Below are 23,067 nucleotides of genomic sequence, written 5' to 3' on the forward strand. Positions count from 1 at the left end.
AAAATCATAACTACCTAATACGTATTGCAGTGGTGTCTGCTGCTGCTGAAATAACCAACTAACTATGGCATTATCTTCCCTACATTTCTGATTTGTATTATAAAATGTGAGGACCTTTTTTATAATATGTATGGGGGCTGTTCTTTTTAGATGTAGGGCTGTAGCCAGCTAAGTTCTACTCAGTGTAGACCTACTGGAAATAATGTATCTAAGATAGACATGCCCCCCCCCCATGCCTAGGAGTGAAACCTAGGAATGCGTAAAATAAGTGAAAAATGAACAGAACCAAAAATATAATTATGATGCAGATAGATAGCGTTTATTGTAGTGGAAAGAGGAGATCATGAAAGCATTTCTTAGGTGAGCGTCTTCAAATAGGTCGACAATCCTTTCAGCCACAAAAGAGTTAAATGACAAAGTGACAGATGAATTTATAATTGACACAAGGCAAAGGAACACAGGGGAAGAAAGAGATTCTCAGGGAACTGGAAGCATCAGAACTCTTGCGGGCCTGAAGCATATTAAGAGTGCCATCAATGAGTGATAGAAAGGAAACAGAAAGGATGTGCTAAAGAGAGATAGAAGGAAAGCTCAAAGAAGCATTGATCAAGGATGTGTAGGCGAGAGTGTCAGAAATGCTGAGCAACCTTTTGATCCAATCCATTCTGGTTTGTCTGGATGGTGGAGGCTCAGCATTCCTGACACCATACAATCATAGAATTGTCGAGTTGGAAGGGACCACAAGGGCCATCAAGTCCAACCCTCTGCAATGCAGGAATCTCAACTACAGCATCCATGACAAATGGCCATTAGACGTTGATCCTTGGTGTGCATTTCAGGTACCATTCCCCACACCCCGTTCCTGTGGGGGATCACAATCCCATTCGAAAGAGAGACAAGCTCATCTTCGTCTCAGTATAGGAACTGTCGCTGGATGAGAAGGGAGATTGTAAGCAAAAGAATTTGGGTGCATCAGTGAAGGAAGCTGCATTGCTGATGAAGGAGCATGCATGCTAGCCTGAGTTATCTGGGCAGGGGTGGGGTTGGGGAGAGTCGTGTTTGTTCCCTGTTTCATAACATCAATCTCCATCTCCACCCACACTGTCATCGGCCTAAGTGTTCCGTCGGCTGCCTCTGTTAATACTTCAATAGGCATGCTGCATTTCATAATGGGTGTCATTGCAGCTGTAGTCATTGTAGAACAACTGGTGTGAATCTGGAAAAAATAACATGGAAGTTTTTAAGATGGTGTACTCTAATGTCTACTCGGATTCTGTTTTAATTACAAATTTTGCATCAATAAATACTATGAGCAATCTTTTCTGAAAGTGGTGTTCAGTTACATCACAGTAAATAGTAAAATATAACAAGCAGATAGATTTTTAGCAGGCGATATACAGACACACAAAAAAACAAAAAAAAACCCTTATCCTCCCAACTTTTTCTCCCTTTTTTTGGCAGAATGAGGTCTTCGTTCCTCACACACCTGCATGGCAACAGCATGAGGCGAGTCAAAACTACAAATTTGAGGAGGTGGGTATACAAGTTCAAAGAGTGACCTTAGGTGGTCCTTGGTTACTTTGTTAAAGGCTTAGTCAATTAAAAAAACCTCTCCTATACAGTCGTACCTCAGAAGTCGAACAGAATCCATTCCGGAAGTCCGTTCGACTTCAGAAACATTCAGAAACCAAAGCGCGGCTTCTGATGGAATGCAGGAAGTTCCTGCAGCCGATCGGAAGCCACAGAAGCCCCATTGGATGTTTGGCTTCCAAAAATAGTTCGCAAACTGGGACAGTCACTTCCGGGTTTGCGGCGTTCGGGAACCAAAGCGTTTGAGAACTATGCTGTTCGAAAACAATGGTACAACTGTATTACCCTTAGTATGTGAATAGAGTGAATCCTCATTCCTCATAAGGCACTTTGAGTCCCTGGATTAGACAGTCCACTCAGGCAAAAACAAATCCATTACACTATTCCAGCTATGTAAGTATTTTCATGTTTCCACTGCGATTCACACCAAATCTATGAGGCAAATGTGAAAGCCTGCAACTTTCTAATTACCCTGCTCCTCAAAAATAAAATAAAAAAAATGTCTAGTAGCACCTTAGAGACCATCTAAGTTTGTTCTGGGTATAAGCTTTTGTGTGCATGCGCACTTCTTCAGATACTCTGAAACAAAAGTCACCAGACCTTAACAGTGTCTTCAAAAAATTTTACACATCACTCGGCAAGACAGGCAAACTAAGATCAGTGTACTGGAAGAAGCAAAGATCACCAGTGTTGAAGCAATGATTCTTCAACATCAACTTCATTGGACTGGTCGTGTTGTACGGATGCCTGATGATCCTCTTCCAAAGCAACTACTGTATTCTGAACTTAAAAATGCAAATGGAAAGTGTAATGCTGGTGGTCAACAAAAGATGTTTATAGTCTGTCTAAAGGCAAATCTTAAAAAATGTAGTATAAACACTGACACCTCGTCTGCGAGTGCTCCAGTTGGAAAACAGCCTTTGCCAAAGGTGTCATCTGCTCTGAAGACACTCGTACTCAGGACTCAAGGGAGAAACGTGCTATGAGGAAGGCATCCTTGGCAAATCCACACCGTGATCAAATCCTGCCCAGAAACCAATGTCCCCACTGTGGAAGGATGTGTGGATCCAGAATTGGCCTCCACAGTCACTTAGGGACTCATTATTAAAACCATGTTTATGGAAAACAATCTTACAAAGTTATGAGTGTTTACCGAAGAATAAAGAAGATATATAGGGTGGACATTTCTCAGGAAGGTAGTAGGAGATGGGTGATTGACTCAATGGGTATGGTAAACCTATTGACGGCTGTTAATGACGGCAATTAGTCCCTCAGGAAAAAGCAGGGGTAGTATGCAGATGGCAAAAAAATAGCTTTAGCTGCTCCTTAAGTTTTCAAAACACAATCCCTAGCGAATCTCCTCCAGAGTCGCTGAATGCCTCTGTGCCCTTTTCCTATTAAAGCTTTGATTTAAAGACAACTTACCAAGAGCTGGAAAGGCTGAGCAACCGAAGTCAAGGGAAGCTGGAAGACTCTGGTGAGGAAGACAAAAATGTCTGGAGCATTTATACCGTTTGCTTTTGGCTTCCACGCCTTGAGTCAGCATTGCTCTTTCCTAATGGGCACTTGGCAGAAATGCCTAGAAATCTCACAAACATTTTTCTTTCAATGATTAACCCCACGGGGGAAGAGTGTCATCTCATTCAAGAGTTCATATTTCATTATAGATTATTATAGTCCCTGGTTGGATGCCTTTGTTGGAAGCACATATCCTTAATTACTAATGGCACCTTGTCTCAACCCGTATGTTATTTGATTACACAAAAGGACGCAAATATGGGTCACACCCAGTGTTTATTTTCTGGGGGGACGCAGGGGAACACACCCCCCCTATACAATTTGTGTTTAAGGTCTATGTTTGGCCTCATTGAGGGGCAGTATTTAAATATGATTAGGAAAACCAGAGTAACCCTTGACATTGTTTTAGGAAAAAAAGCACTGGTGACATCCATTTTTTTTCAGATTTTAAAATGCCCAGTTTTTTAATCATAATCTCAATGTTTCTGGGGTTTCATTTCCAAAAACAATACGTATTCTCATCTGCAATGTTCCTTGTACTTTGCTTGATATATGCCTCTCTTGATATCTGCTAATGTTTAGCCTGGTATACGTTATCCATATAAATTATTTCTAAGAGATCAAAGTTACACACACACAGTAACAGCTACAAAGAAGATGGTAGATTTGTCCGTTCCCCTAGGTTTTCAATGTTCTTGTTAATATAGGCAGTTGGGATTTTTTATCTTGAATGTCTGAGAAAAAAGAAATAGAAAGAGGCTTCTCTGATCATCTCCTTTATCTTCCAGCTCCCTCAAGAGCTAGTGGTAGTCCCCATCTCTCCCCAACAGCAACAACAAGAAGAGACACTGAATACATATGCACATTGCGCAGACATGGAATTGGATGGCACTGAGCTGGCAGATACCAGGCGTTCCTCTGCAATGTTTGCCATGATTCAGCAATTATTTTCGCTCTGAAACAGTCACGAGAAAAACAATAATGCTACGAACTAATTAAAAATAACACAGAGCCTCCCACAATGAGTTAGAATGTAAAATGTACATGTAACTTGGTTCGGAGTTGAAGGGAGATTCTTGGAACAGATTCCATGGCAGTTCTGCAGGCTTCAGATTGCAGGCACGCTAATGAATGGATTACATTCAAAACAGGATGGATGCAACGCTCATATCCTTTTTGCACTGTGACCCAATATGCTGAATAAAGAGACACATTCAGAAATGCAGTAATAAACTCAAATCCACCATATTCTCTAACCGTGGTAACTGTTAATATAAAGGCCTTGGGCAGAATCCTTTAGTCTATCTTCTCTAAATGGGGGTGGGGGTGTAGCGGTGACTCACGCCCCCTTCTCTTTGTGAAGGCGATGCTAGGGTTCCCTGTTAAAGGGATTGTTTGAGGGGAGGCTTTGGCCGTACGCCGAGAGGGCGTAATTGCTCTCCCCTGCGACGGTGGCATAACTGCTTGAACATATGTTCTCCGGAGCCAGACCATCCCCCCCCCCCACTCCAGATAACCCTGATGTTCCCCAGATCTCCGGCGGGGGACTGGGAGGGATTATCATCCAATGCCTGAAACATAATAAGGTTGTGACCAATTTTAATCCCATAGCACATTGTCTTGAGTTGTTATTCCACACGGGGGCCGCCTAGGGTTTTGGGGGACTCCGCCTGTCCACACAATGGCAATCCTCAACCTGTCTAACAACTCTTCCTCTTTCCCATCCACATTTTCATTGCTGACACAACTCAGATTCCTTTTGTGGGTTGATTCTTTTTCCTCCTCCTCTTCCACTTTCCCTCATAAATGTCCCCCTACGTATCTCTAAACCATCCTGGGTTTGTTTTTTTGCCTGTATACTTTCACGATGCCCCAGTCCCCCCAGAAAAGTTCTTCTTGCCAGGATCCAGCCAGAATGCTCTAAAACGCTGCCCTTACTTACAGAGGACAGTCTTAGCATCCTTATTTACCACTCTTCTGGCTCCCTCTCCTCAGCTGTGTGTGGTATCTAAGCTGCTGAGCAAAGCAGGGAGTGACAGCAAACGTCAGGGTTCTGCCCAAATGCCTAGAAAGCTCACAAAGTTTTTCTTTCAATAATTAAACCCATGGGGGAACAGTGTAATCTCATTCAAGTGTTTATATTTCACTATAGATTCTTATAGTCCCTGGCTGGATGCCTTTGTTGGAAGCACATATCCTTAATTGCTAATGCCACCTTGTCTCAACCCTTATATTATTTGATTATAGAAATGAATGCAAATATGGATCACATCCATTGTTTTCAGATTTCAAAATGCCCAATTTTTAAAAATCAAAATCTCAAGGTTTCTGGGGTTTTATATTGAAAAAACAAGAAGTATTCTCATCTCCAATGTTCCTTGTATTTTTCTATTTATTTATTTTTTTAAAAATAATTTTTATTAACAAACCAATCAAATCACGTTAATTCCAAATTACAGAGCCAAATTTTAAATTTCTGTTGGGGTACCCATATTTCGAGCTCCGAAAGAGATCCGATCATCTTATTGCTGCTGCTTTGATGTTCACAGTTCTGTCCAAATAATGTTCACAATTCTGTCCAATCCTCTCTTTGTTGTTTTCCTCATCTCTTCTTGTTGTTTTTGTATATTTTTCCTTTCTCTTTGTGACCTCTGATAGTCTCCACAAGCGAGTTGAAAACAAGCATTTTTATAATCCTGTGTGGGTTTTTCCATTCATCCAAGCGTCATATTCAGACGGCAAATGCATTTCATCACTCCCATAGAAAAAACAATCTTACCGTCTGCTCATTAATCTTCGCAGGCCTGTCACTCCTTTCTCGATCTTCTCAGAGGGTTCTGCCAGCAGTCCAAAATAATAACAAAGCCATGGCTTCCTCCCCCTTGATCATCAATCCTGCAACAAAGCCTGCCAACATGGCGACTCTCTTTTTATAACTGCGTCATTCCAAAAGCCTTTTATTCTTTTCCAGATCTCCATAAACCAAGCCATTGGTTAGTAATTCATTTCCACACCGTTCTTAATCATCCCGCTGTAGTAAATTGTGCAACGGTTCTTCTTGGGGAGGGATTGTTAGGTAATCACACTGTATTTTTGATTTAAGCCATTTTCATTCCAAGTTAGTATTTTTAATCTGCCATTCTGGTTTAATATAAGGAAAAATAATTTTATTATTATTCCTGCTTTAATAATGTCTTTATTACTCTTCCTCTTCTTCCTGTTTATCATTGCTATCCTCAGATAATTCCTCTATCCCCCTTTCTGTTCCTGTCCCGAGCATCCCTTTTCCTAATTCTTATATTAAATTTTTCATCTGAAATTTCTACGCTTCAGATATATCTCTGCATCGTTGTTTCTTATTTTTATATGTAAAAGAAACTCCCTTCAGGAATTCCCATCTATATGGAATTTGCTTATTTCTTAGAGCATCTGTCAAAAAATTGGAATTAGCTTGGGATTTTTAGCAGTTGGAAGGCAATTTATTTTAGATTAATTTTATTTTTCTCTCCTATCTGTAATCTATTCTGATAGTTCGTTTGTAATATTTGGTCTCTGATTTGGCGTAAATTGAAATTTACCAGACAGTCTCCTGGTAACTTTTTTTCACCTTTGCAAAGCTTGATTTAATTCAGAAGATTTAATCAAATGAGTTTTCCATTAGTTCTTCCTGTACCTCTATCTAATTAAGCAACTCCTTAATCAATTTGGACCTTATATCTTCCTCTGGTTCTTCTGAAATTCCTTTAAGACAGAGAATCATATCCTTCTGACACATTTCCAAAACCGCAATCGCATCGCAGGCTGCTTCCTGGGAGACATTAGCCTCCGCCACCTCCTCTTTAATTTTTCCTGGCCTTTTCTCAATTCCAACCCTTCTGCCTGAACCCTCTTGGTTTTTCTTCCTCTAATCCCTGTGTCTTGGATTTTAGCTCCTGTACTGTGCCGTAGTGTTCCCATCCACATTATCATTGCTGACATAACTCAGATTCCTTTTGTGGGTTGACTCTTTTTGTTATGTACTGAAATTCTCACCCTGGGCCAGCAGGGGGATACCGTAGAATCTTATGCAAATGAAGGATCGAAAGTTACGTTCAGTGATTGGATAGTTTTAGAAAGTTGCTAGAGTAACGTTGTACTGGAGCTCTATATATGCAGGCTGACTGAGCCCTTCAGCTCAGTTCTGTTCTGGCCTCTGAATAAAAAAAGAGCTGTTTCAATAATCGCTGTGTTGTTTGATATGTTCACCCACAACTTAACACTTTTTCCTCCTCCTCTTCCACTTGCCCTCACAAATGCCCCCTTACTTATCTCTAAACCATCTGGGGGTTTTGTTTTCTGCTTGTATACCTGCATGATGCCCCAGTCCCCCCAGCAAAGTTCTTCTTGCCAGGATCCAGCCAGAATGCTCTAAAACGCTGCCCTTACTTACAGAGGACAGTCTTAGCATCCTTATTTACCACTCTTCTGGCTCCCTCTCCTCAGCTGTGTGTGGTATCTAAGCTGCTGAGCAAAGCAGGGAGTGACAGCAAACGTCAGGGTTCTGCCCAAATGCCTAGAAAGCTCACAAAGTTTTTCTTTCAATAATTAAACCCATGGGGGAACAGTGTAATCTCATTCAAGTGTTTATATTTCACTATAGATTCTTATAGTCCCTGGCTGGATGCCTTTGTTGGAAGCACATATCCTTAATTGCTAATGCCACCTTGTCTCAACCCTTATATTATTTGATTATAGAAATGAATGCAAATATGGATCACATCCATTGTTTTCAGATTTCAAAATGCCCAATTTTTAAAAATCAAAATCTCAAGGTTTCTGGGGTTTTATATTGAAAAAACAAGAAGTATTCTCATCTCCAATGTTCCTTGTATTTTTCTATTTATTTATTTTTTTAAAAATAATTTTTATTAACAAACCAATCAAATCACGTTAATTCCAAATTACAGAGCCAAATTTTAAATTTCTGTTGGGGTACCCATATTTCGAGCTCCGAAAGAGATCCGATCATCTTATTGCTGCTGCTTTGATGTTCACAGTTCTGTCCAAATAATGTTCACAATTCTGTCCAATCCTCTCTTTGTTGTTTTCCTCATCTCTTCTTGTTGTTTTTGTATATTTTTCCTTTCTCTTTGTGACCTCTGATAGTCTCCACAAGCGAGTTGAAAACAAGCATTTTTATAATCCTGTGTGGGTTTTTCCATTCATCCAAGCGTCATATTCAGACGGCAAATGCATTTCATCACTCCCATAGAAAAAACAATCTTACCGTCTGCTCATTAATCTTCGCAGGCCTGTCACTCCTTTCTCGATCTTCTCAGAGGGTTCTGCCAGCAGTCCAAAATAATAACAAAGCCATGGCTTCCTCCCCCTTGATCATCAATCCTGCAACAAAGCCTGCCAACATGGCGACTCTCTTTTTATAACTGCGTCATTCCAAAAGCCTTTTATTCTTTTCCAGATCTCCATAAACCAAGCCATTGGTTAGTAATTCATTTCCACACCGTTCTTAATCATCCCGCTGTAGTAAATTGTGCAACGGTTCTTCTTGGGGAGGGATTGTTAGGTAATCACACTGTATTTTTGATTTAAGCCATTTTCATTCCAAGTTAGTATTTTTAATCTGCCATTCTGGTTTAATATAAGGAAAAATAATTTTATTATTATTCCTGCTTTAATAATGTCTTTATTACTCTTCCTCTTCTTCCTGTTTATCATTGCTATCCTCAGATAATTCCTCTATCCCCCTTTCTGTTCCTGTCCCGAGCATCCCTTTTCCTAATTCTTATATTAAATTTTTCATCTGAAATTTCTACGCTTCAGATATATCTCTGCATCGTTGTTTCTTATTTTTATATGTAAAAGAAACTCCCTTCAGGAATTCCCATCTATATGGAATTTGCTTATTTCTTAGAGCATCTGTCAAAAAATTGGAATTAGCTTGGGATTTTTAGCAGTTGGAAGGCAATTTATTTTAGATTAATTTTATTTTTCTCTCCTATCTGTAATCTATTCTGATAGTTCGTTTGTAATATTTGGTCTCTGATTTGGCGTAAATTGAAATTTACCAGACAGTCTCCTGGTAACTTTTTTTCACCTTTGCAAAGCTTGATTTAATTCAGAAGATTTAATCAAATGAGTTTTCCATTAGTTCTTCCTGTACCTCTATCTAATTAAGCAACTCCTTAATCAATTTGGACCTTATATCTTCCTCTGGTTCTTCTGAAATTCCTTTAAGACAGAGAATCATATCCTTCTGACACATTTCCAAAACCGCAATCGCATCGCAGGCTGCTTCCTGGGAGACATTAGCCTCCGCCACCTCCTCTTTAATTTTTCCTGGCCTTTTCTCAATTCCAACCCTTCTGCCTGAACCCTCTTGGTTTTTCTTCCTCTAATCCCTGTGTCTTGGATTTTAGCTCCTGTACTGTGCCGTAGTGTTCCCATCCACATTATCATTGCTGACATAACTCAGATTCCTTTTGTGGGTTGACTCTTTTTGTTATGTACTGAAATTCTCACCCTGGGCCAGCAGGGGGATACCGTAGAATCTTATGCAAATGAAGGATCGAAAGTTACGTTCAGTGATTGGATAGTTTTAGAAAGTTGCTAGAGTAACGTTGTACTGGAGCTCTATATATGCAGGCTGACTGAGCCCTTCAGCTCAGTTCTGTTCTGGCCTCTGAATAAAAAAAGAGCTGTTTCAATAATCGCTGTGTTGTTTGATATGTTCACCCACAACTTAACACTTTTTCCTCCTCCTCTTCCACTTGCCCTCACAAATGCCCCCTTACTTATCTCTAAACCATCTGGGGGTTTTGTTTTCTGCTTGTATACCTGCATGATGCCCCAGTCCCCCCAGCAAAGTTCTTCTTGACAGGATCCAGCCAGAATGCTCTAAAATGATGCCCTTACTTACAGAGGACAGTTTCAGCACCCTTATTTACCACACTGGCTCCCAGCTATGTTTGGTGTCCTAGCTGCTGAGCAAAGCAGGGAGTGACAGCAAACGTCAGAACCTCTTCACAGTCCTGTTGCAAATCTTTGAAATACATGTTTAAGGACCCTCTGATGTTGCACTGTAAGGTCTGATGGAGCTGAGAGAGGCTGGCTAAACATGAAATGATGATCACTCCTCTGTGTCATGTACTTCACTAGGCACCCAGTTAAAAGCGCTCATCATAGAACAATGTCCCCAGGCAGAATGTGCAACTCTCTCTGGGCTTCTTCCAATCATTCCTGGCTGAATGAAGTGCACTTTCAGGTTTGGAATGTACATCTGACACACGCATAGGGAACTGGCATTTTTCCCTTTCTCTGGGGTGCATTGAATCTTTCCCTAGCCATGTTTTAGTTCTGCGAGAGAGGTAGCGAGGCGGAAAGAGCACACCTTCTTTTCCCCTTATCTCCATTCAAGTATTGTATGCCCTTGACCAAAGAACAGTGCACTCCTATCTGGGATGGCCATCCTCTTTCACCGAGTATGCAGCTTTGAGGGTGTGTGTGTGTGTGTGTGTGTGTGTGGTTATTTTCACCCCCTTCCATTGCGAGAATCTCCTGATATGATGTTTTCAGAAAGGAGGGGGAGGAAACTGCTCTTCGCTTCTTCCTCTCCTGCCTGACTCTGTGGGGAGTCTGAGTGTTATCTATGTAGAGATTAGATGGCTGAGTGGGAGCTGTAACACTCATTCAAGCCAGTAGCGCTTGAGTTTTAGCTTGCAGTAGCTATTAGAAATAAAAGAAGTTCTGCTTCACAGCTTTTTTCCGTGTTGTTTATACTCTGCTGAGTTTGGTGCTCACAACTCAAAGTTGTGGGTTCTGTTCACTTAGACCTGATTTCCAGGAGTGGAAGGTCTCTAGAAGTGCTCCAGTCTCCTAGCCCAGTCATGGCAGATCCAGTTGTACAGCCCAGTCATTGGCATCGGCTCAAAGGTGTACTGACAGGGGGTGCACATTGACCGATGAGGGAGGGAGGGGACACTTGCCCAGTGGCATAGCATGGGGGTGCAGGGGGGTGCCTGCCGCACCGGGCGCAACATCTGGGGGCGCTCGCTCGCACTCACAACACTCTGCCCCTACCTGGCTCACTCACGCTCTCTCACTGCAGTGCTGGCTGTGCGAATCCAATCCGAGCCGCTGGGTCGCCGCCCACTGTGGAGGGGGTGGGTGCCAGGCGTGCGGTGCGGAGAGAGAGTGAGGGACTATCTGGGGGAGGGACAGTGCAGCGGCCACCCAGCGCAGTGCTGAGCGCGGGAGAGAACCACAGCAGACCAGCCCAGGCAGCAGCAAGAAGAAGCTGGCAGCGGCGGCGGGTTAGGGGGCGCAAATTACTTGCCTTGCCCCCGGTGCTGACAACCCACGCTATGCCACTGCATTTGCCTAGCTAGCCAGATCAGCCGAATCAACCGTGGCAATCAATGGGACAATGGATGTTGCAGCCAGATTGCCCTCACATCCAAATATATAAAATCATAACTACCTAAAACTTATTGCACTGGTGTTTGCTGCTGCTGAAATAACTAACCATGCCATGATGTTCCCTACATTTCTGATTTGTATTATTACATGTGAGGACCCTTTTTATACTATATATGGGGGCTGTTCTTTTTAGATGTAGTGCTGTAGCCAGCTACGTTCTACTCAGTGTAGACCTATTGGAAATAATGTATCTAAGATAGACATTCCCCCCCCCCCCATGCCTAGGAGTGAAACCTAAGAATGAGTAAAAGAAATGAAAAATGAACAGAACCAAAAATATAATTATGATGCAGATAGATAGTGTTTATTGTAGTGGAAAGAGGAGATCATGAGAGCATTTGTTAGGTGAGCGGCTTCAAATAGGTCGACAATCCTTTCAGCCACAAAAGAGTTAAATGACAAAGTGACAGATGAATTTATAATTGACACAAGGCAAAGGTACACAGGGGAAGGAAGAGATTCTCAGGGAACTGGAAGCATCAGAACTCTTGCAGGCCTGAAGCATATTAAGAGTGCCATCAATGAGTGATAGAAAGGAAACAGAAAGGATATGCTAAAGAGAGATAGAAGGAAAGCTCAAAGAAGCATTGATCAAGGATGTGTAGGCGAGAGTGTCAGAGATGCTGAGCAACCTTTTGATCCAATCCATTCTGGTTTGTCTGGATGGTGGAGGCTCAGCATTCCTGACACCATACAATCATAGAATTGTAGAGTTGGAAGGGACCACAAGGGCCATCAAGTCCAACCCTCTGCAATGCAGAAATCTCAACTACAGCATCCATGACAAATGGCCATTAGACGTTGATCCATGGTGTGCATTTCAGGTACCATTCCCCACACCCCATTCCTGTGGGGGATCACAATCCCATTCGAAAGAGAGACAAGCTCATCTTCGTCTCATTATAGGAACTGTCGCTGGATGAGAAGGGAGATTGTAAGCAAAAGAATTTGGGTGCATCAGTGAAGGCAGCTGCATTGCTGATGAAGGAGCATGCATGCTAGCCTGAGTTATCTGGGCAGGGGTGAGACTGGGGAGAGTCGTGTTTGTTCCCTGTTTCATAACATCAATCTCCATCTCTACCCACATTGTCATTGGCCTAAGTGTTCCGTCGGCTGCCCGCGTCATTACTTCAATAGGCATGCTGCATTTCATAATGGGTGTCATTACAGCTGTAGTCATCGTAGAACAACTGGTGTGAATCTGGAAAAAAATAACAGAGAAGGGAGTGCCATCAATGAGGGAGATTGTAAGCAAAAGAATTTGGTTGCATCAGTCAGTAGATATGATTGCTTGAATAGATATGTATATTTTCAAAATGAGTATCATTTCAGCTGTAGTCATCGTAGAACAACTGGTGTGAATCTGGAAAAAATAACATGAAAGTGTTTAAGATGGTGTACACTAATGTCTACTTGGATTCTGTTTTAATTACAAATTTTGCATCAATAAATACTATGAGCAATCTTTTCTGAAAGTGGTGTCCAGTTACATCACAGTAAATAGTAAAATATAACAAGCAGATAGATTTTCAGCAAGGCGATATACAGGCACAAAAAAAACCCCCAAACCCCCTCATCCTCCCAACTTTTCCTCCCTTTTTGTGGGGAGAATGAGGTCTTCGTTCCTCACACTCCTGTATAGCAACAGCATGAGGTGAGTCAAAATAAAAATTTGAGGAGGGGGGTATACAAGTTCAAAGAGTGACCTTAGGTGGTCATTGGTTACTTTGTTAAAGGCTTAGTCAGATAAAAAAACTCTCCTGTACAGTCATACGTCGGAAGTCGAACAGAATCCATCCCGGAAGTCCATTTGACTTCAGAAACATTCAGAAACCAAAGCGCGGCTTCTGATGGAATGCAGGAAGCTCCTGCAGCCGATCGGCAGCCACAGAAGCCCCATTGGATGTACGGCTTCCAAAAATAGTTCACAAACTGGGACAGTCACTTCCGGGTTTGCGGCATTTGGGAACCAAAACGTTTGAGAACTATGCTGTTCAAAAACCAAGGTACGACTGTAGTACCCTCAGTATGTGAATAGAGTGAATCCTCATTCCTCGTAATGCACTTTGTGTCCCTGGATTAGACAATCCACTCAGGCTAAAACAAATCCATTATACTATTCCAGCTATGTAAGTATTTTCATGTTTCCACTGCGATTCACACCAAATCTATGAGGCAAATGTGAAAGCCTGCAACTTTCTAATTACCCTGCTCCTCAAAAATAAAATAAAATAAATGTCTAGTAGCACCTTAGAGACTATTAAAGCTTTGATTTAAAGACAACTTACCAAGAGCAGGAAAGTCTGAGCAACCGAAGTCAAGGGAAGCTGGAAGACTCTGGTGAGGAAGACAGAAATGTCTGGAGCATTTATACCGTTTGCTTTTGGCTTCCACGCCTTGAGTCAGCATTGCTCTTTCCTAATGGGCACTTGGCAGAAATGCCTAGAAATCTCACAAACATTTTTCTTTCAATGATTAACCCCTCGGGGGAAGAGTGTAATCTCATTCAAGAGTTCATATTTCATTGTAGATTATTATAGTCCCTGGTTGGATGCCTTTGTTGGAAGCACATATCCTTAATTACTAATGGCACCATGTCCCAACCCTTATGTTATTGGATTATACAAAAGGACGCCAAAAAAAAAAATTACACAAAAGGACACAAATATGGGTCACACCCAGTGTTTATTTTCTGGGGGGAGGCAGGGGAACACCCCCCCTATACAATTTGTGTTTAAGGTTTACGTTTGGCCTCATTGAGGGGCAGTATTTCAATATGATTAGGAAAACCAGAGTAGCCCTTGACATTGTTTTAGGGAAAAAAGCACTGGTGACATCCATTGTTTTCAGATTTTAAAATGCCCAGTTTTTTTAATCAAAATCTCAATGTTTCTGGGGTTTCATTTCCAAAAACAATAAGTATTGCTGGACTATTTTGAGTTGGGTGATGGTCTGCGCCTACAGATCTGTACACAGAATCTGTCGACCATCCCGGTCATCTTCTTGTCTTTGCCTAACAGCAAAAGGTCAATTTTTTGCTTTTGCGGGAGGTCAGCGAGCCTCACCAGTAGGGGATCCTTGATCTTACTACGTGCCTCTTCATAAGAAGGACATCTAAAGAACAAGTGTCCTGGGCTTCCTATCTCTCCCAATGGACAGGTGCAAAGTCTCTGAGCATAGGGGACTTTTCTAAAAGCTCCACCCAGGACCGGCGAGGGAAGAGCCGAGCGTCTGGCGAGTGTAAAGGCCCTTCTTGCATCCCAAGAAACGAGAAAGAAGAGATATGCTGCCGGTGCGGCTATATATCTTTCGATTTCTCCAGTTCTATAGTCGGGGCACCTTGCACAGTCCTGCTGTCTCTTGGTGTCTAATATACTTTGCCTGACCATAGCTTTTGCCTGGCCCAAGCCCAGACTTGAGGGGCAAAACCAAGTTTCCAGAGGGTGTTCAGGACTGCAGTTTGCCAGCGTGACTGGAATTGGTCACAGAGGATCAATGGGGCTATCCCTTGGGGGAGCAGGTTCAATGTCAGCCATTTGCAGATTGATGTTAGGCTGATGCTAGCCTCCACTCTCATCATCCCCGTTTCCAATCTAACCCATGCATTTGAGACACATCTGGGGACTTGGAGGAGAGCTCTAAGAAGTCTAGATTGAACTCTCTCAAGTGGGGAGAAAGCAGAGGAAGGCGGGCCCAAAAAGGAACCATAGAGGAGTTGTGCCAAAGTTTTGGCCTTGTATAATTTTAGAGCTGCGGGGACGAAGAAGCCCCCTTGTGGTCTGAAGAATTTAAGGATACAATTTGCGTTTCCCCCCCGCTGAACTCCTGATGGAGTTTATGCGTAGTTTGTTGGTTCCTAAGGCCTATACCACCATTCCTAGATACTTGTAGTTTGTGACTTGTTCTAGTTTATGGCCTTGGAGTTCCCAGCTTCTAAGCTTTGGTTTTATCCCAAAAGCAAGTATCTTGGTCTTTTGATAGTTGATTTTGAGACATGATGTTGTTGTGAGCTTTCTTAGTGCTCTTTTGAGTCCAATGGGGGTTCTAGATGGAATTACCACACCATCGGCATATAGCAGGACCGAAATATGCCGATTTGCAAGCTTTGGCGGGTAGAGTTCTGAGTCATTGAGTGCAGATACTAAGTTATTTAGACAGAAATTAAATAGCAGAGGGGCCAATAGGCACCTTTGAAGGTTTTAATAGAGTCCGTTAGGTGTCCTAGGGAGCGGCACCTGACTCTAAGAGCCGTGTTTGTGTGCAGTCCCTGAATTAAGAGGAGGAGCCTTCTATCAATATTGGTACCCTGTAGGCTGTCCCAGAGTCTGGTTCTGGAGACTGTATCAAATGCTTCTTTTAGCTCGACGAAGGCAGCATATAGTGAGGCCTGCCCTCCTGATTTGTATTTGTCGATGAGATGTTGTAACGTTAGACAATGATCTATCGTGGACCTTCCGGGTCTGAAGCCCACTTGTTCTATTGCCAAGATATCTTCATTCTCTAGCCATTCTGTAAACTTATTAAGCAGATGCTTTGAGTAGAGTTTACTAATCACACTTAATAAGCTAATCGGCCTATAATTTGCTGGGTCAATAAGTATTTTCATCTGCAATGTTCCTTGTAGTTTGCTTGATATATGCCTCTCTTGATATCTGCTATTGTTTAGCCTGGTATATGTTTTCCATATAAATAATTTCTAAGAGATCATAATTACACACACACAGTAACAGCTACAAAGAAGATGGTAGACTTGTCCCTTCCCCTATGTTTTCAATGGTTTTGTTAATATAGGCAGTTGGGATTTTTTATCTCGAAAGTCTGAGAAAAAGGGAAAAGATGGAGGCTTCTCTGATCATCTCCTTTATCTTCCAGCTCCCTCAAGAGCTAGTGGTAGTCCCCATCTCTCCCCAACAACAACAACAAGAAGAGACACTGAATACATATGCACATTGCGCAGACATGGAATTGGATGGCACTGAGCTGGCAGATACCAGGCGTTCCTCTGCAATGTTTGCCACGATTCAGCAATGATTTTGGCTCTGAAACAGTCATGAGAAAAACAATAATGCTACAAACTAATTAAAAATAACACAGAGCCTCCCACAATGTAAAATGTACATGTAACTTGGTTCGGAATGAAAGGATACAAAGGATGAACAGGTTAAATCGGCTGTGATAAACTGGGCAAAGGACTTAGGACATAATATACAAATGGCAGATTGGAAGAGGCTATGGAGAACAGATTTGAAATTCACAGCATGTTGCACACTCAAAGAAAATTATATGAAAATGATGTACTGGTGGTATCTGACTCCTACTAAGTTATCCAAAATGTATAGAACAAGCTCCAATATTTGTTGGAAGTGCATAGAAAACGAGGGTATCTTTTGTCATATGTGGTGGCCATGCAATATAAAGTCTTTTGGGGAATTTATATGCAATGAATTGAAGAAAAATGTTTAAAATAAAATTTGTCAAAAAGCTAGAAGCATTTCTATTAGGAATTACAGGTTCCAATATCCCAAAAGACCAGAAAAGACTGTTTATGTGTGTGACAATGGCTGCAAGGATGCTACTAGCCCAAAGATGGAAAGAACCAACAGTTCTGACCAAGGAAGAATGGGAAGCCAAACTGCTGGACTGCGCTGAAATGGCAAAACTGTCTGAGAGACTCAGGAATCCAGAAGATAACGATTTTAAAAAGGATGGGGGAAATGTGTAATTTACTTAGGAGACCATTGTAAACAAATAGAAACGTTAGCAGGACTCTAAAAACAACTTGTAAAGAAATGAAAAATATGGATAATTCAGAGAGATGGAAACTGTGGAGAACGTAGTGATATGTAGCTTTAGAAAGGCAATGGGGGAAAGTCACAAGAGCCAGAGAATCTCATATATGGATATGGTAATAGTTTCCCCCCCTCGTTTTATTATTTTGAATCTGTTATTGTAAAAACCATTAAAAAATATTTTTTAAAAATCCCTGTATACTTGTGATCATGTCTGTGACCTTTGGCTCTGTGGGAGTCCCATCAACCACCATCACAAGAGGACTCCTTTCATTTGCTGCTGTGTCATTTGGGAAGACTCCCTGTCCTGTTAATTGCGGTGTGGCATGATTTCTGCCTCCCCTTGATTAATACTTTGGAGGTGTAATAAAATAACACTAATAAGGTGGTGCTGGCTACGGTTGTAGTGGAGCGGCAATTGCCAAATGGAACAGTTGCCTTTTGCCTTTGCTGTACTGTTTGTACTTTCGACGTGCCGCCTGCCTCTCAGAGTATTGCAAAGATAATCTTTCACATATTTCGCTCCAGGGCACACGCGATACTTCCTCATTATTATTCATTACAGTTATGAGAGCCTGGCAAAGAATTGTGAATGTTTCCTTTGATCCTTTTGGCACCTACCCAAGTAGTCAATTCATTATGCATTAAAGGATGGGTATTACTGAAACCTCGATACAGCAGTCTTGTTGACTGTAATTAAAAAGGAACTCCGTTTGGTTGAAGGCAGCAATGCTTCTGAATATCAATTTCTGGAAACTGCAGGAGGGGAGAGCCTTGTTGTGCTTGCGGATTTTGTGCAGGCATCCGGTTGTGAGAACAGGATACTGGACTAAGGCTACCAGATTTCTTTCAATGAATCCGGGGACACTTTAAATAAATAAATACTACATGTTCGGGACGTTGATGCTGCAGCGATGGTGGTGGCAGAGAGGCGGCCGCTGCCTTGACCTCAACCGCCACGTTAGCCCCTTCCTCCGAGGCTTCTATCTCCTTTCTCCATGAGCCTGGGCAGCCCGAGTTGTTGGTTCTTTGGTGGTGGTGGGGAAGCGGTGCTCGGTAGGTCAGGCATGGAAGGCGGAGAAGGAGGGCTGAGAGTGGTGGTGACGGTGAGGCTCGGGCAGCGCGATGCCGCCCTTCCCATCGGAGCAGACCCAATCCTACTTGTGTGCAAGCAGGAGGGGGCGGGGATCTCTCAGCTGTTAAAGGGAGGCTTCATGCTGTCTATCAGAGCTTGCCTGAAAACAGGAGGGGGCAGGGTCTCTTAATTAGGCAACGGGAAGCCTCCCTTCCCAGCTGAGGGATCCCCTTAGTTGCTGGGGTCAGGGAAGGTGGAGGAAGCCCGGAAGCTGCATCTTTGAGCCCCTGCACCACCATCATATGGGGACTTCCGAGCAGTTCCTGAAGCCAGCCAGAGCCAACTGTCCTGGGGACATTAGATGAAATCCGGGGACATTCCGGGGATGGAATTTGTCCGGGGACTTATTCACAAATCCAGGGACTGTCCCCGGGAAATGGGGACGTCTGGTAACCCTAGACTAAATGGGCCAACACAACCCGAGGCTTCAAGAAATCACTTAATCCTAATCTTCTAAAATATATTCTTTCCACAGACTTAATTGAACCACTGGGGGCTCTTTGTTGCATTGACTTACATCAAAAATTTAAACCGGATAGCATAAAAATAATCTGATTTAGATTTTTCCTGGCTACCTTTCTAGTTGTCTCTGCGTGAGATATCCCAGAATCTACGAAACCAATAATCAGTCAATGGAGTTAAGCAAATTTCCATTGACTGGCTATTGACATTCTTCTTGCCGCTAATAATAAAAAGACCAGTGACTTATTCTGGGATTTGTATTGCTTTCTATTGAAAGCAAGGTCAAGGCTGGATCTGGTGTTAATGGTTGATTTGTGTTTTGAAAGATAATGGTAAAAACCTTTATTCAAAAATTATATAAAACCTCGCATTCCCATTATATGTGCAAATAAGTTCCTATAGTCTTACAGTCCTACCAGCAAAGTGGAGAAATATTTGTATTGATTTTGGAAAGGCATACTGGAAGCAAATACCACCTAAGTATGATTTTTAAAGTGGATTTTGAGAAGATACAGTTTTTAAAGAATCATTTACCAAAATCTGATCCCATTTATCTGACTTACATTCTTCAATTTGATATTTAAGGTCACCATCCCAGGCTATCGTAAGACCTGATGGAAAGCCAATTGCCTGGCTTATTAGTAATTTGTAAATACTGGATACCAATTGCCTGGCTTATTAGTAATTTGTAAATACTGGATACCAAGCCTTTAGAAATCAGAGATATAGGAACAATTAAGGATTCAAGAGTAGTTAGAGAATGCCAACAATCCCCCTTATGGGCTAAAGATTTAGTAAATGCAGTTATTTAAAGTGTCTCGCAAGAGTAGCACAAGCTCTGGTTATCTTCCACTTGGACTACTGCAATGCGCTCTACATGGGGCTAGCTTTGAAGGTGACCCGGAAACTGCAATTAATCCAGAATGTGGCAGCTAGACTGGTGAGTGGGAGCAGCTGCTGAGAACACATAACACCGGTCCTAAAAGACCTACATTGACTCCCAGTATGTTTCCAATAGCAATTCAAAGTGTAGGTGCTGACCTTTAAAGCCCTAAATGGCCTCTGTCCAGAATACCTGAAGGAGCATCTCCATCCTCATTGTTAAGTCCGGACACTTAGGTCCAGCTCTGGTGGTTCCCTCCCTGCGAGAAGCAAAATTACAGGGAACCAGGCAGAGGGCCTTTACGGTGGTGGTGACGGCCCTGTGGAACGCCCTCCCATCAGATGTCAAGGAAATAAACAACTATCAGACTTTTAGAAGACATCTGAAGGCACCCACGATTTCCGGTGTCTGTGTCTGCACAGACAAGATTTCTGGCATTTACACAGATGCCATTTCTGGCGCCGCAGAAGCAAGTACCTGCGCAGCGCCGCGCCGCGCCGCACAGCTTTAGCGTAGCACGCAGGGACTCGCCGAGTGGCCGTTTTGGTTTGGGGGCAGCTCGACGGCTGGCTAAACGACCCCTGTGGGCCACTTGTGGCCCATAAGCCTTAGGTTGCTTACCCCTGCGAACACTACCACAAATGAATTGGCAGGAACTGAGAGAACTTCCAAAATGCTGCGTCCATCTCAAGCCTAGCATAACTGCACATGACTAAAACATCCTTCCGCCTCCAAGAGCTATTGGCAGTGGTGTTGATGCCGTTCAGGAGGCCCCGAGAAAGTACAAACAGTACAGTAAAGTGCAGCAGGTAGCTGCCCATTTTGGCAGCCACCAGACATTTCTCTATGTAAGGATTGTAGCCATCATTGGCTCATTATTTTTAAATTAAACCTCCAAAGCACTCATCTGGGGGTGGGGTGTGTGTGAAAATTATTTCACACAGCAATTAACAAGAACAAAGTCTTTCCGAATGAGGCGGCATAACATCAGATGAAAGGCATCACTTTGGCATGTGTTTGAGGGAACTCCCACAGGACTAATGGTCAAAAAACAGGGTTGTAAATATCCAGGGACTGCATATAACAACTAGATCTTTAGGGCTACCTCAGGACTCTGACCTTGTGAATGGAAGACTATAAAAGGATGTCATACACAGCTCTGTTCCAACAGCGTCTGTTGGCAGCCTTTGCCTCCAGCTTCGCACAGTCGGCTTCTTCGGCTGCTGGTGGTATGAACCCTTTTTAACTGACTCTCTTGGGGGAAGAATGTCTCTCTTTGGAATGTGTTGTTGTGCTTTTGCTTTCAAATGTTAATAGTTGGGACTTGTGTTTAAGTTGGGATTGTTGGGCTGTTTGAAACTGTTAGCATCTTTAGTTTCTGTGGGTAATTAGCTGAAATAGACATTTTCACAAGGGACGCAGGTGGCACTGTGGTCTAAACCACAGAGCCTAGGGCTTGCGGATCAGAAGGTTGGGGGTTCGAATCCCCGTGACGGGGTGAGCTCTCGTTGCTCGGTCCCTGCTCCTGCCAACCTTGCAGTTTGAAAGCATGTCAAAGTGCAAGTACAGTGGTACCTCGGGTTAAGTACTTAATTCGTTCTGGAGGTCCATTATTAACCTGAAACTGTTCTTAACCTGAGGTACCACTTTAGCTAATGGGGTCTCCTGCTGCCGCTGCTGCACAATTTCTGTTCTCATCCTGAAGCAAAGTACCCAAGGTACTATTTCTGGGTTAGCGGAGTCTGTATCCTGAAGTGTCTGTAACCTGAAGCATCTGTAACCCAAGGTACCATTGTAGATAAATAGGTACCGCTCTGGCAGGAAGGTAAACGGCATTTACGTGCGCTGCTCTGGTTCGCCAGAAGCAGCTTAGTCCTGCTGGCCACATCACCCGGAAGCTGTACGCCAGCTCCCTCGGCCAATAAAGCAAGATGAGCGCCACAACTTCAGAGTCGTCCGTGACTGGACCTAATGGTCAGGGGTCCCTTTACCCTTTACCTGAGGCATTTTCACAGTCAAGATGGAGATGTGTGATTCACAGATTTTGTCCAAAACCAAAGAAATTAGATTTTAAAGTTGATTACAGAGGCCTACCCTTCCCCCCCAAAGGTAAATATTTCTTGTTCAAATAATAAGTAGCTCAGTGTTGAACCACAACACCAATGACAGAACGATTGAGCTGCAGCGATCTGACAGGTGACACACGTCACCACGAATGCCACTTTTTACTGTGATTGCGTGCCTTTATTTTATTGCAAGCAAAAGTAAAAATGGGTGGTGAGGAAGGTGCCTGTCATCTGAAGCAAAAAAATTTAAAAAAAATGGCCCCAGGAAACCTATCAGGTCAACCCATGTACCTTCATATTCTCACACTTTGTGTTGGCTTTCCTAGATCTATGTCTCAGATAGAAATTGGAATGAGACTCTTCAGACATCCCTGCTGGTCTCACTGCAAAGGTCTCTCACTCACCCCTTGCCCACCTGCATGGTTGCGCCCACTCAAAATTGTGCACCTAGGGTCTCTGCCTCATTGTTTCCCTCTCTGTCCAGCTCATGAAAGGTAGTTCACACATCCTTTATGAAATATACTCAGAGTCGAGAGTGGATTTCATGCTCTTTATTCAGCTCGTAGTGGTGAGGAGGAATGGAAGTTCCCCCAGAATGTCTGCCTTATATACATTATTTACACAATGGGCCCCACGTAATTGGCTAATTCTGGGATTCTCCTGTAGGCCAATCAGATTGCGGATTCCCTTCCACCTGGAGCTGGATTGGGTGGCCCCTGCGGACCAATCAGACTGCTGCATTCAGAATCCTAGTGTTCTAGGACCAATCAGACTGCTGCCTTTTGGAGCCTATTCAACTCAGTACATACTCAGTACCTTGTCTTCTTGCCTTGTTGTACTACCTGTGGGTGAGGAACGGAGTCCCCATTCTCCCTGTGGGGGCGGGGGCAGGGAGCAGGTGGGAAAATGATGGATGGAGCCCCAGTGAGATCCCCACTTCTGTTTCCCCCCTCCCCTTAAATGTTTGCAATGGCCTCTCTTCTCAACGTTGCAGAAGGCAAGCGAAAATGGGGTATCTATACAAAAGTGAAAGTTCTGGCAGCTGTATATTATAATTTAATCTATCCAATTGTAATGCTTTCAAAAGTATTTCCCTACAATGCCTTTAACTGTACAATTAAGATCATAATTTAAAGAGGGCCTTTATAG

The 23,067-nt window shown here is 42.8% G+C and overlaps 2 long non-coding RNA genes across 3 annotated transcripts in view; one reads left to right on the forward strand and one right to left on the reverse strand.

The window, feature by feature from the left end:
• LOC310694388 overlaps nucleotides 1-23,067 on the forward strand; it is a 123,374-nt gene that overhangs the window by 97,986 nt on the left and 2,321 nt on the right. Inside the window, exon 1 of one of the 2 annotated variants that reach the window (XR_014519649.1) lies at nucleotides 20,854-21,081. The exons of the other annotated variant lie outside the window; for it this stretch is intronic. This is a non-coding gene — a long non-coding RNA (uncharacterized lncRNA). Of the gene's footprint in view, nucleotides 1-20,853; nucleotides 21,082-23,067 lie in introns of those variants that run through there. 2 annotated transcript variants of the gene reach the window in all.
• On the reverse strand, nucleotides 298-3,133 carry LOC310694070. The gene is made up of 2 exons (XR_014519519.1): nucleotides 3,016-3,133; nucleotides 298-1,216 (listed from the first exon to the last, which is right to left on the reverse strand). It is a non-coding gene; the product is annotated as an uncharacterized lncRNA (long non-coding RNA).

The sequence above is a fragment of the Podarcis liolepis genome, assembly GCF_965112155.1.
Source record: "Podarcis liolepis genome assembly, chromosome: 15".
In the NCBI taxonomy this organism is placed as follows: Eukaryota; Metazoa; Chordata; class Lepidosauria; order Squamata; family Lacertidae; genus Podarcis; species Podarcis liolepis.